Below are 13,227 nucleotides of genomic sequence, written 5' to 3' on the forward strand. Positions count from 1 at the left end.
CTCTACCCCCCCCGCTCTCTACCCCCCCCGCTCTCTACCCCCCCCGCTCTCTACCCCCCCCGCTCTCTACCCCCCCCCCGCTCTCTACCCCCCCCCGCTCTCTACCCCCCCCGCTCTCTACCCCCCCGCTCTCTACCCCCCCGCTCTCACCCCCCCCCGCTCTCTACCCCCCCCGCTCTCTACCCCCCCCGCTCTCTACCCCCCCCGCTCTCTACCCCCCCCCGCTCTCTACCCCCCCCGCTCTCTACCCCCCCGCTCTCTACCCCCCCCGCTCTCTACCCCCCCCGCTCTCTACCCCCCCCGCTCTCTACCCCCCCGCTCTCTACCCCCCCGCTCTCTACCCCCCCCGCTCTCTACCCCCCCCGCTCTCTACCCCCCCCGCTCTCTACCCCCCCCGCTCTCTACCCCCCCGCTCTCTACCCCCCCCGCTCTCTACCCCCCCCGCTCTCTACCCCCCCCGCTCTCTACCCCCCCCGCTCTCTACCCCCCCGCTCTCTACCCCCCCGCTCTCTACCCCCCCGCTCTCTACCCCCCCCGCTCTCTACCCCCCCGCTCTCTACCCCCCCGCTCTCTACCCCCCCCGCTCTCTACCCCCCCCGCTCTCTACCCCCCCCGCTCTCTACCCCCCCCGCTCTCTACCCCCCCCGCTCTCTACCCCCCCCGCTCTCTACCCCCCCGCTCTCTACCCCCCCCGCTCTCTACCCCCCCCGCTCTCTACCCCCCCGCTCTCTACCCCCCCCGCTCTCTACCCCCCCCGCTCTCTACCCCCCCCGCTCTCTACCCCCCCCGCTCTCTACCCCCCCCGCTCTCTACCCCCCCCGCTCTCTACCCCCCCCGCTCTCTACCCCCCCCGCTCTCTACCCCCCCCGCTCTCTACCCCCCCGCTCTCTACCCCCCCCGCTCTCTACCCCCCCGCTCTCTACCCCCCCCGCTCTCTACCCCCCCCGCTCTCTACCCCCCCCGCTCTCTACCCCCCCCGCTCTCTACCCCCCCCGCTCTCTACCCCCCCCGCTCTCTACCCCCCCCGCTCTCTACCCCCCCCGCTCTCTACCCCCCCCGCTCTCTACCCCCCCGCTCTCTACCCCCCCCGCTCTCTACCCCCCCCGCTCTCTACCCCCCCCGCTCTCTACCCCCCCCGCTCTCTACCCCCCCCGCTCTCTACCCCCCCCCGCTCTCTACCCCCCCCGCTCTCTACCCCCCCGCTCTCTACCCCCCCCGCTCTCTACCCCCCCCGCTCTCTACCCCCCCCGCTCTCTACCCCCCCCGCTCTCTACCCCCCCCGCTCTCTACCCCCCCCGCTCTCTACCCCCCCCGCTCTCTACCCCCCCGCTCTCTACCCCCCCCGCTCTCTACCCCCCCCGCTCTCTACCCCCCCCGCTCTCTACCCCCCCCGCTCTCTACCCCCCCCGCTCTCTACCCCCCCCGCTCTCTACCCCCCCCGCTCTCTACCCCCCCCGCTCTCTACCCCCCCCGCTCTCTACCCCCCCCCGCTCTCTACCCCCCCCGCTCTCTACCCCCCCGCTCTCTACCCCCCCCGCTCTCTACCCCCCCCGCTCTCTACCCCCCCCGCTCTCTACCCCCCCCGCTCTCTACCCCCCCGCTCTCTACCCCCCCCGCTCTCTACCCCCCCCGCTCTCTACCCCCCCCGCTCTCTACCCCCCCCGCTCTCTACCCCCCCCGCTCTCTACCCCCCCCGCTCTCTACCCCCCCCGCTCTCTACCCCCCCCGCTCTCTACCCCCCCCGCTCTCTACCCCCCCCGCTCTCTACCCCCCCCGCTCTCTACCCCCCCGCTCTCTACCCCCCCGCTCTCTACCCCCCCGCTCTCTACCCCCCCCGCTCTCTACCCCCCCCGCTCTCTACCCCCCCCGCTCTCTACCCCCCCGCTCTCTACCCCCCCCGCTCTCTACCCCCCCCGCTCTCTACCCCCCCCGCTCTCTACCCCCCCGCTCTCTACCCCCCCCGCTCTCTACCCCCCCCGCTCTCTACCCCCCCCGCTCTCTACCCCCCCCGCTCTCTACCCCCCCCGCTCTCTACCCCCCCGCCCTCTACCCCCCCGCTCTCTACCCCCCCCGCTCTCTACCCCCCCGCTCTCTACCCCCCCCGCTCTCTACCCCCCCGCTCTCTACCCCCCCCGCTCTCTACCCCCCCCGCTCTCTACCCCCCCGCTCTCTTTACCCCCCCGCTCTCTACCCCCCCCGCTCTCTACCCCCCCCGCTCTCTACCCCCCCCCCCCCCGCTCTCTACCCCCCCCGCTCTCTACCCCCCCCGCTCTCTACCCCCCCCGCTCTCTACCCCCCCCGCTCTCTACCCCCCCCGCTCTCTACCCCCCCCGCTCTCTACCCCCCCCGCTCTCTACCCCCCCCGCTCTCTACCCCCCCCGCTCTCTACCCCCCCGCTCTCTACCCCCCCCGCTCTCTACCCCCCCCGCTCTCTACCCCCCCCGCTCTCTACCCCCCCCGCTCTCTACCCCCCCCGCTCTCTACCCCCCCGCTCTCTACCCCCCCCGCTCTCTACCCCCCCCGCTCTCTACCCCCCCCGCTCTCTACCCCCCCCGCTCTCTACCCCCCCGCTCTCTACCCCCCCGCTCTCTACCCCCCCCGCTCTCTACCCCCCCCGCTCTCTACCCCCCCCGCTCTCTACCCCCCCGCTCTCTACCCCCCCCGCTCTCTACCCCCCCGCTCTCTACCCCCCCGCTCTCTACCCCCCCCGCTCTCTACCCCCCCCGCTCTCTACCCCCCCCGCTCTCTACCCCCCCCGCTCTCTACCCCCCCCGCTCTCTACCCCCCCCGCTCTCTACCCCCCCCGCTCTCTACCCCCCCCGCTCTCTACCCCCCCCCGCTCTCTACCCCCCCCGCTCTCTACCCCCCCGCTCTCTACCCCCCCCGCTCTCTACCCCCCCCGCTCTCTACCCCCCCCGCTCTCTACCCCCCCCGCTCTCTACCCCCCCCGCTCTCTACCCCCCCCCGCTCTCTACCCCCCCCGCTCTCTACCCCCCCCGCTCTCTACCCCCCCCGCTCTCTACCCCCCCGCTCTCTACCCCCCCCGCTCTCTACCCCCCCCGCTCTCTACCCCCCCGCTCTCTACCCCCCCCGCTCTCTACCCCCCCCGCTCTCTACCCCCCCGCTCTCTACCCCCCCCGCTCTCTACCCCCCCCGCTCTCTACCCCCCCCGCTCTCTACCCCCCCCGCTCTCTACCCCCCCCGCTCTCTACCCCCCCCGCTCTCTACCCCCCCGCTCTCTACCCCCCCCGCTCTCTACCCCCCCCGCTCTCTACCCCCCCGCTCTCTACCCCCCCCGCTCTCTACCCCCCCCGCTCTCTACCCCCCCCGCTCTCTACCCCCCCCGCTCTCTACCCCCCCCGCTCTCTACCCCCCCCGCTCTCTACCCCCCCCGCTCTCTACCCCCCCGCTCTCTACCCCCCCCGCTCTCTACCCCCCCGCTCTCTACCCCCCCCGCTCTCTACCCCCCCGCTCTCTACCCCCCCCGCTCTCTACCCCCCCCCGCTCTCTACCCCCCCCGCTCTCTACCCCCCCCGCTCTCTACCCCCCCCGCTCTCTACCCCCCCCGCTCTCTACCCCCCCCGCTCTCTACCCCCCCGCTCTCTCCCCCCGCTCTCTACCCCCCCCGCTCTCTACCCCCCCCCCGCTCTCTACCCCCCCCGCTCTCTACCCCCCCCGCTCTCTACCCCCCCCGCTCTCTACCCCCCCGCTCTCTACCCCCCCCGCTCTCTACCCCCCCCGCTCTCTACCCCCCCCCGCTCTCTACCCCCCCCGCTCTCTACCCCCCCCGCTCTCTACCCCCCCCGCTCTCTACCCCCCCCGCTCTCTACCCCCCCCGCTCTCTACCCCCCCCGCTCTCTACCCCCCCGCTCTCTACCCCCCCCGCTCTCTACCCCCCCCGCTCTCTACCCCCCCCGCTCTCTACCCCCTCTCTCTACCCCCCCGCTCTCTACCCCCCCCGCTCTCTACCCCCCCCGCTCTCTACCCCCCCCGCTCTCTACCCCCCCCGCTCTCTACCCCCCCCGCTCTCTACCCCCCCCGCTCTCTACCCCCCCCGCTCTCTACCCCCCCCGCTCTCTACCCCCCCCGCTCTCTACCCCCCCCGCTCTCTACCCCCCCCGCTCTCTACCCCCCCGCTCTCTACCCCCCCCGCTCTCTACCCCCCCGCTCTCTACCCCCCCCGCTCTCTACCCCCCCCGCTCTCTACCCCCCCCGCTCTCTACCCCCCCCGCTCTCTACCCCCCCCCGCTCTCTACCCCCCCCGCTCTCTACCCCCCCCGCTCTCTACCCCCCCCGCTCTCTACCCCCCCCGCTCTCTACCCCCCCCGCTCTCTACCCCCCCGCTCTCTACCCCCCCGCTCTCTACCCCCCCCGCTCTCTACCCCCCCCGCTCTCTACCCCCCCGCTCTCTACCCCCCCCGCTCTCTACCCCCCCCGCTCTCTACCCCCCCCGCTCTCTACCCCCCCCGCTCTCTACCCCCCCCGCTCTCTACCCCCCCCGCTCTCTACCCCCCCCGCTCTCTACCCCCCCCGCTCTCTACCCCCCCGCTCTCTACCCCCCCCGCTCTCTACCCCCCCCGCTCTCTACCCCCCCCGCTCTCTACCCCCCCCGCTCTCTACCCCCCCGCTCTCTACCCCCCCGCTCTCTACCCCCCCCGCTCTCTACCCCCCCGCTCTCTACCCCCCCCGCTCTCTACCCCCCCCGCTCTCTACCCCCCCGCTCTCTACCCCCCCCGCTCTCTACCCCCCCCGCTCTCTACCCCCCCCGCTCTCTACCCCCCCCGCTCTCTACCCCCCCCGCTCTCTACCCCACCCCCCGCTCTCTACCCCCCCCGCTCTCTACCCCCCCCGCTCTCTACCCCCCCCGCTCTCTACCCCCCCCGCTCTCTACCCCCCCGCTCTCTACCCCCCCCGCTCTCTACCCCCCCCGCTCTCTACCCCCCCCGCTCTCTACCCCCCCCGCTCTCTACCCCCCCCGCTCTCTACCCCCCCCCGCTCTCTACCCCCCCCGCTCTCTACCCCCCCCGCTCTCTACCCCCCCCGCTCTCTACCCCCCCCGCTCTCTACCCCCCCGCTCTCTACCCCCCCCCGCTCTCTACCCCCCCCGCTCTCTACCCCCCCCGCTCTCTACCCCCCCCGCTCTCTACCCCCCCCGCTCTCTACCCCCCCCGCTCTCCTACCCCCCCCGCTCTCTACCCCCCCCGCTCTCTACCCCCCCCGCTCTCTACCCCCCCCGCTCTCTACCCCCCCCGCTCTCTACCCCCCCGCTCTCTACCCCCCCCCGCTCTCTACCCCCCCCGCTCTCTACCCCCCCCGCTCTCTACCCCCCCCGCTCTCTACCCCCCCCGCTCTCTACCCCCCCGCTCTCTACCCCCCCCGCTCTCTACCCCCCCCGCTCTCTACCCCCCCCGCTCTCTACCCCCCCCGCTCTCTACCCCCCCCGCTCTCTACCCCCCCCGCTCTCTACCCCCCCCGCTCTCTACCCCCCCCGCTCTCTACCCCCCCCGCTCTCTACCCCCCCGCTCTCTACCCCCCCCGCTCTCTACCCCCCCCGCTCTCTACCCCCCCCCGCTCTCTACCCCCCCCGCTCTCTACCCCCCCCGCTCTCTACCCCCCCCGCTCTCTACCCCCCCGCTCTCTACCCCCCCCCGCTCTCTACCCCCCCCGCTCTCTACCCCCCCCGCTCTCTACCCCCCCCGCTCTCTACCCCCCCCCGCTCTCTACCCCCCCCGCTCTCTACCCCCCCCGCTCTCTACCCCCCCCGCTCTCTACCCCCCCCGCTCTCTACCCCCCCCGCTCTCTACCCCCCCGCTCTCTACCCCCCCCGCTCTCTACCCCCCCCGCTCTCTACCCCCCCGCTCTCTACCCCCCCCGCTCTCTACCCCCCCCGCTCTCTACCCCCCCGCTCTCTACCCCCCCCGCTCTCTACCCCCCCCGCTCTCTACCCCCCCCGCTCTCTACCCCCCCCGCTCTCTACCCCCCCCGCTCTCTACCCCCCCGCTCTCTACCCCCCCCGCTCTCTACCCCCCCCGCTCTCTACCCCCCCCGCTCTCTACCCCCCCCGCTCTCTACCCCCCCCGCTCTCTACCCCCCCCGCTCTCTACCCCCCCCGCTCTCTACCCCCCCCGCTCTCTACCCCCCCCGCTCTCTACCCCCCCCCGCTCTCTACCCCCCCGCTCTCTACCCCCCCGCTCTCTACCCCCCCCGCTCTCTACCCCCCCCGCTCTCTACCCCCCCCGCTCTCTACCCCCCCGCTCTCTACCCCCCCCGCTCTCTACCCCCCCCGCTCTCTACCCCCCCCGCTCTCTACCCCCCCCGCTCTCTACCCCCCCCGCTCTCTACCCCCCCCGCTCTCTACCCCCCCTCTACCCCCCGCTCTCTACCCCCCCCCGCTCTCTACCCCCCCCGCTCTCTACCCCCCCCGCTCTCTACCCCCCCGCTCTCTACCCCCCCCGCTCTCTACCCCCCCCGCTCTCTACCCCCCCCGCTCTCTACCCCCCCCGCTCTCTACCCCCCCGCTCTCTACCCCCCCGCTCTCTACCCCCCCCGCTCTCTACCCCCCCGCTCTCTACCCCCCCCCGCTCTCTACCCCCCCCGCTCTCTACCCCCCGCTCTCTACCCCCCCCGCTCTCTACCCCCCCCGCTCTCTACCCCCCCCCGCTCTCTACCCCCCCCGCTCTCTACCCCCCCCGCTCTCTACCCCCCCCCGCTCTCTACCCCCCCCGCTCTCTACCCCCCCCGCTCTCTACCCCCCCCGCTCTCTACCCCCCCCCCGCTCTCTACCCCCCCCGCTCTCTACCCCCCCCCCGCTCTCTACCCCCCCCGCTCTCTACCCCCCCCCGCTCTCTACCCCCCCCCCGCTCTCTACCCCCCCCCGCTCTCTACCCCCCCCCGCTCTCTACCCCCCCCCGCTCTCTACCCCCCCCCGCTCTCTACCCCCCCCGCTCTCTACCCCCCCCCCCCGCTCTCTACCCCCCCCGCTCTCTACCCCCCCCGCTCTCTACCCCCCCCCCGCTCTCTACCCCCCCCCGCTCTCTACCCCCCCCCGCTCTCTACCCCCCCCCGCTCTCTACCCCCCCCGCTCTCTACCCCCCCCCGCTCTCTACCCCCCCCCGCTCTCTACCCCCCCCCGCTCTCTACCCCCTCCCCCCCGCTCTCTACCCCCCCCCGCTCTCTACCCCCCCCCGCTCTCTACCCCCCCCCGCTCTCTACCCCCCCCGCTCTCTACCCCCCCCGCTCTCTACCCCCCCCCGCTCTCTACCCCCCCCCGCTCTCTACCCCCCCCCGCTCTCTACCCCCCCCGCTCTCTACCCCCCCCGCTCTCTACCCCCCCCCGCTCTCTACCCCCCCCCGCTCTCTACCCCCCCCGCTCTCTACCCCCCCCCGCTCTCTACCCCCCCCCGCTCTCTACCCCCCCCCGCTCTCTACCCCCCCCCGCTCTCTACCCCCCCCCGCTCTCTACCCCCCCCGCTCTCTACCCCCCCCGCTCTCTACCCCCCCCCGCTCTCTACCCCCCCCGCTCTCTACCCCCCCCCGCTCTCTACCCCCCCCGCTTCTCTACCCCCCCGCTCTCTACCCCCCCCGCTCTCTACCCCCCCCCGCTCTCTACCCCCCCCCGCTCTCTACCCCCCCCCGCTCTCTACCCCCCCCCGCTCTCTACCCCCCCCCGCTCTCTACCCCCCCCCGCTCTCTACCCCCCCCCGCTCTCTACCCCCCCCCGCTCTCTACCCCCCCCCGCTCTCTACCCCCCCCCGCTCTCTACCCCCCCCCGCTCTCTACCCCCCCCCGCTCTCTACCCCCCCCGCTCTCTACCCCCCCCCGCTCTCTACCCCCCCCCGCTCTCTACCCCCCCCCGCTCTCTACCCCCCCCCCGCTCTCTACCCCCCCCCGCTCTCTACCCCCCCCCGCTCTCTACCCCCCCCCGCTCTCTACCCCCCCCCGCTCTCTACCCCCCCCCGCTCTCTACCCCCCCCGCTCTCTACCCCCCCCCGCTCTCTACCCCCCCCCCGCTCTCTACCCCCCCCCGCTCTCTACCCCCCCCGCTCTCTACCCCCCCCCGCTCTCTACCCCCCCCGCTCTCTACCCCCCCCCGCTCTCTACCCCCCCCCGCTCTCTACCCCCCCCGCTCTCTACCCCCCCCCGCTCTCTACCCCCCCCCGCTCTCTACCCCCCCCCGCTCTCTACCCCCCCCGCTCTCTACCCCCCCCCGCTCTCTACCCCCCCCCGCTCTCTACCCCCCCCCGCTCTCTACCCCCCCCCGCTCTCTACCCCCCCCGCTCTCTACCCCCCCCCCGCTCTCTACCCCCCCCGCTCTCTACCCCCCCCGCTCTCTACCCCCCCCCGCTCTCTACCCCCCCCGCTCTCTACCCCCCCCGCTCTCTACCCCCCCCCGCTCTCTACCCCCCCCCGCTCTCTACCCCCCCCCGCTCTCTACCCCCCCCCGCTCTCTACCCCCCCCCGCTCTCTACCCCCCCCGCTCTCTACCCCCCCCCGCTCTCTACCCCCCCCCGCTCTCTACCCCCCCCCGCTCTCTACCCCCCCCGCTCTCTACCCCCCCCCGCTCTCTACCCCCCCCCGCTCTCTACCCCCCCCGCTCTCCCCCCCCCGTCTCTACCCCCCCCCGCTCTCTACCCCCCCCCGCTCTCTACCCCCCCCAGCTCTCTACCCCCCCGCTCTCTACCCCCCCCCGCTCTCTACCCCCCCGCTCTCTACCCCCCCCCGCTCTCTACCCCCCCGCTTCTCCCCCCCGCTCTCTACCGCTCTCCCCCCCCCGCTCTCTACCCCCCCCCTCTCTACCTCCCCCCTCCCCCGCTCTCTATCTCCCCCCTCCCCCGCTCTCTATCTCCCCCCTCCCCGGCTCTCTATCTCCCCCCTCCCCCGCTCTCTATCTCCCCCCTCCCCCGCTCTCTATCTCCCCCCTCCCCCGCTCTCTATCTCCCCCCTCCCCCGCTCTCTATCTCCCCCCCCTCCCCCGCTCTCTATCTCCCCCCCCTCCCCCGCTCTCTATCTCCCCCCCCCTCCCCCGCTCTCTATCTCCCCCCCCCATCCCCCGCTCTCTATCTCCCCCCCCCGCTCTCTATCTCCCCCCCCCCCTCCCCCGCTCTCTATCTCCCCCCCTCCCCCGCTCTCTATCTCCCCCCCCTCCCCCGCTCTCTATCTCCCCCCTCTCCCCCGCTCTCTATCTCCCCCCCTCCCCCGCTCTCTATCTCCCCCCCCTCCCCCGCTCTCTATCTCCCCCCCCTCCCCCGCTCTCTATCTCCCCCCCTCCCCCGCTCTCTATCTCCCCCCCTCCCCCGCTCTCTATCTCCCCCACCCTCCCCCGCTCTCTATCTCCCCCACCCTCCGTTGTCTCCCCCCTCCCCCTCCCCCGCTCTCTATCTCCCCCACCCCGCCCCCCGTTGTCTCTCCCCCCCCCCCCCCTCGCTGTCTCACCCCCCCTCGCTGTCTCAACCCCCCCCCCTTCGCTGTCTCACGGCCACCCGTCCCCCCCCCTTCCCGGCCCCCCTGTTGTCCATCTCCCCCCCCCCCGGACCCCTGCTGTCCGTCCCCCCCCCCTCCCCGGCCCCCCTGCTGTCCGTCCCCCTCCCCGGCCCCCCTGCTGTCCGTCCCCCTCCCCGGCCCCCCTGCTGTCCGTCCCCCTCCCCGGCCCCCCTGCTGTCCGTCCCCCTCCCCGGCCCCCCTGCTGTCCGTCCCCCTCCCCGGCCCCCCTGCTGTCCGTCCTCCCCGGCCCCCCTGCTGTCCGTCCCCCCTGCTGTCCGTCCCCCCCCCTCCCCGGCCCCCCTGCTGTCCGTCCCCCCCCCGGCCCCCCTGCTGTCCGTCCCCCCCCCGGCCCCCCTGCTGTCCGTCCCCCCCCCGGCCCCCCTGCTGTCCGTCCCCCCCCCCGGCGCCCCTGCTGTCCGTCCCCCCCGGCCCCCCTGCTGTCCGTCCCCCCCGGCCCCCCTGCTGTCCGTCCCCCCCCCTCCCTGGCCCCCCTGCTGTCCGTCCCCCCCCCCCCTCCCCGGCACCCCTGCTGTCCGCCCCCCCCCCCCTCCCCGGCCCCCCTGCTGTCCGTCCCCCCCCCTCCCCGGCCCCCCTGCTGTCCGTCCCCCCTCCCCGGACCCCCTGCTGTCCGTCTCCCCCCCCCCCCTCCCTGGCCCCCCCGCTGTCCGTCCCCCCCGCTGTCCGTCCCCCCCGCTGTCCGTCCCCCCCGCTGTCCGTCCCCCCCGCTGTCCGTCCCCCCCGCTGTCCGTCCCCCCCGCTGTCCGTCCCCCCCGCTGTCCGTCCCCCCCGCTGTCCGTCCCCCCCGCTGTCCGTCCCCCCCGCTGTCCGTCCCCCCCGCTGTCCGTCCCCCCCGCTGTCCGTCCCCCCCGCTGTCCGTCCCCCCCGCTGTCCGTCCCCCCCGCTGTCCGTCCCCCCCGCTGTCCGTCCCCCCCGCTGTCCGTCCCCCCCGCTGTCCGTCCCCCCCGCTGTCCGTCCCCCCCGCTGTCCGTCCCCCCCGCTGTCCGTCCCCCCCGCTGTCCGTCCCCCCCGCTGTCCGTCCCCCCCGCTGTCCGTCCCCCCCGCTGTCCGTCCCCCCCGCTGTCCGTCCCCCCCGCTGTCCGTCCCCCCCGCTGTCCGTCCCCCCCGCTGTCCGTCCCCCCCGCTGTCCGTCCCCCCCGCTGTCCGTCCCCCCCGCTGTCCGTCCCCCCCGCTGTCCGTCCCCCCCGCTGTCCGTCCCCCCCGCTGTCCGTCCCCCCCGCTGTCCGTCCCCCCCGCTGTCCGTCCCCCCCGCTGTCCGTCCCCCCCGCTGTCCGTCCCCCCCGCTGTCCGTCCCCCCCGCTGTCCGTCCCCCCCGCTGTCCGTCCCCCCCGCTGTCCGTCCCCCCCGCTGTCCGTCCCCCCCGCTGTCCGTCCCCCCCGCTGTCCGTCCCCCCCGCTGTCCGTCCCCCCCGCTGTCCGTCCCCCCCGCTGTCCGTCCCCCCCGCTGTCCGTCCCCCCCGCTGTCCGTCCCCCCCGCTGTCCGTCCCCCCCGCTGTCCGTCCCCCCCGCTGTCCGTCCCCCCCGCTGTCCGTCCCCCCCGCTGTCCGTCCCCCCCGCTGTCCGTCCCCCCCGCTGTCCGTCCCCCCCGCTGTCCGTCCCCCCCGCTGTCCGTCCCCCCCGCTGTCCGTCCCCCCCGCTGTCCGTCCCCCCCGCTGTCCGTCCCCCCCGCTGTCCGTCCCCCCCGCTGTCCGTCCCCCCCGCTGTCCGTCCCCCCCGCTGTCCGTCCCCCCCGCTGTCCGTCCCCCCCGCTGTCCGTCCCCCCCGCTGTCCGTCCCCCCCGCTGTCCGTCCCCCCCGCTGTCCGTCCCCCCCGCTGTCCGTCCCCCCCGCTGTCCGTCCCCCCCGCTGTCCGTCCCCCCCGCTGTCCGTCCCCCCCGCTGTCCGTCCCCCCCGCTGTCCGTCCCCCCCCCCCCCTCCCCGGCCCCCCTGCTGCCGGCCCCCCGCTGTCCCCCCCGCCTCCTGGCCCCGCTGCTGTCTCTCCCCCCCCCCCCCCCAGTCCCCCTGCTGTCTCTCCCGGCCCCCCTGCTGTCTCTCTTCTCCCCCTCCCGGCCCCCCTGCTGTCTCTCTTCTCTCCCGGCCCCCTTGCTGTCTCTCCCCCCCTGGCCCCCCTGCTGTCTTTCTCCCCCCCCCCCCCCCCCCCCCGGCCTCCCTTCTGTCTGCCCCCCTCCCGGCCCCCCTGCTGTCCATCCCCCCCTCCCAGCTGGCCGGCTCTCTTTCCCCCCCCCCCCCCTCCCCCTTGCTATCTCCCACCTCTCCCGGCCCCCTCTGCTATCTCTCCCGGCCCCCCCTGCTATCTCCTCTCCCTCCCCCCCTGCTGTCTCCTCTCCCTCCCCCCCTGCCATCCCTCCCCCCCTGCCATCCCTCCCCCTCTCCCGGCCCCCCTGCTATCCTCCCCCTCCCGGCCCCCCTGCTATCCTCCCCCGCCCGGCCCCCCTGCTATCCTCCCCCGCCCGGCCCCCCTGCTATCCTCCCCCTCCCGGCCCCCTTGCTATCCTCCCCCTCCCGGCCCCCCTGCTATCCTCCCCCTCCCGGCCCCCCTGCTATCCTCCCCCTCCCGGCCCCCCTGCTATCCTCCCCCTCCCGGCCCCCCTGCTATCCTCCCCCTCCCGGCCCCCCTGCTATCCTCCCCCTCCCGGCCCCCCTGCTATCCTCCCCCTCCCGGCCCCCCTGCTATCCTCCCCCTCCCGGCCCCCCTGCTATCCTCCTCCTCCCGGCCCCCCTGCTATCCTCCCCCTCCCGGCCCCCCTGCTATCCTCCCCCTCCCGGCCCCCCTGCTATCCTCCCCCTCCCGGCCCCCCTGCTATCCTCCCCCTCCCGGCCCCCCTGCTATCCTCCCCCTCCCGGCCCCCCTGCTATCCTCCCCCTCCCGGCCCCCCTGCTATCCTCCCCCTCCCGGCCCCCCTGCTATCCTCCCCCTCCCGGCCCCCCTGCTATCCTCCCCCTCCCGGCCCCCCTGCTATCCTCCCCCTCCCGGCCCCCCTGCTATCCTCCCCCTCCCGGCCCCCCTGCTATCCTCCCCCTCCCGGCCCCCCTGCTATCCTCCCCCTCCCGGCCCCCCTGCTATCCTCCCCCTCCCGGCCCCCCTGCTATCCTCCCCCTCCCGGCCCCCCTGCTATCCTCCCCCTCCCGGCCCCCCTGCTATCCTCCCCCTCCCGGCCCCCCTGCTATCCTCCCCCTCCCGGCCCCCCTGCTATCCTCCCCCTCCCGGCCCCCCTGCTATCCTCCCCCTCCCGGCATCCCGCTTTATCCCCCGACCCCCGCTTTATCCCCCACCCTGGCCCCCACTCCTCCTCTCGTGCACCCACACTTGCCCCCCCCCCTTCCAGCCCCTGTTTCTCCCCCACTTTCCCCCGCACCCAATGCCCCCAGCACGTGATTCCATCCCTTGATTCCCCCATTCTCCCCTGAGGAAGGAGGAATGCTCCAAACTCTGTTCCCGAGCTACTTACTCCATTGCGCTCCCTGGCAACAGTATGAGATTAAGCCAACCAGATCACAACCTTGGTGCTCCTTTTAGCCTTGAGATGTTGTTGATAGCCTCACCTTGGGCCAAAGGGAGAAATGTCTTGCCCACTTTGTGTGAGAGCAACATTCTTGATTGCTGCACATGCAAGGCACCAAGAAGCTGTTAACAGCAACAAGGGAGGAAATTCTGTCCCTGAAGCCAGTTCTGATTTTCAGTGTCTGCTCTTGGGCAATTAAACTGGTTTTCTTAGTTAGAGAGGCTGGTT

This window comes from Mustelus asterias, chromosome 23, assembly GCF_964213995.1.
Source record: "Mustelus asterias chromosome 23, sMusAst1.hap1.1, whole genome shotgun sequence".
Taxonomy (NCBI): domain Eukaryota; kingdom Metazoa; phylum Chordata; class Chondrichthyes; order Carcharhiniformes; family Triakidae; genus Mustelus; species Mustelus asterias.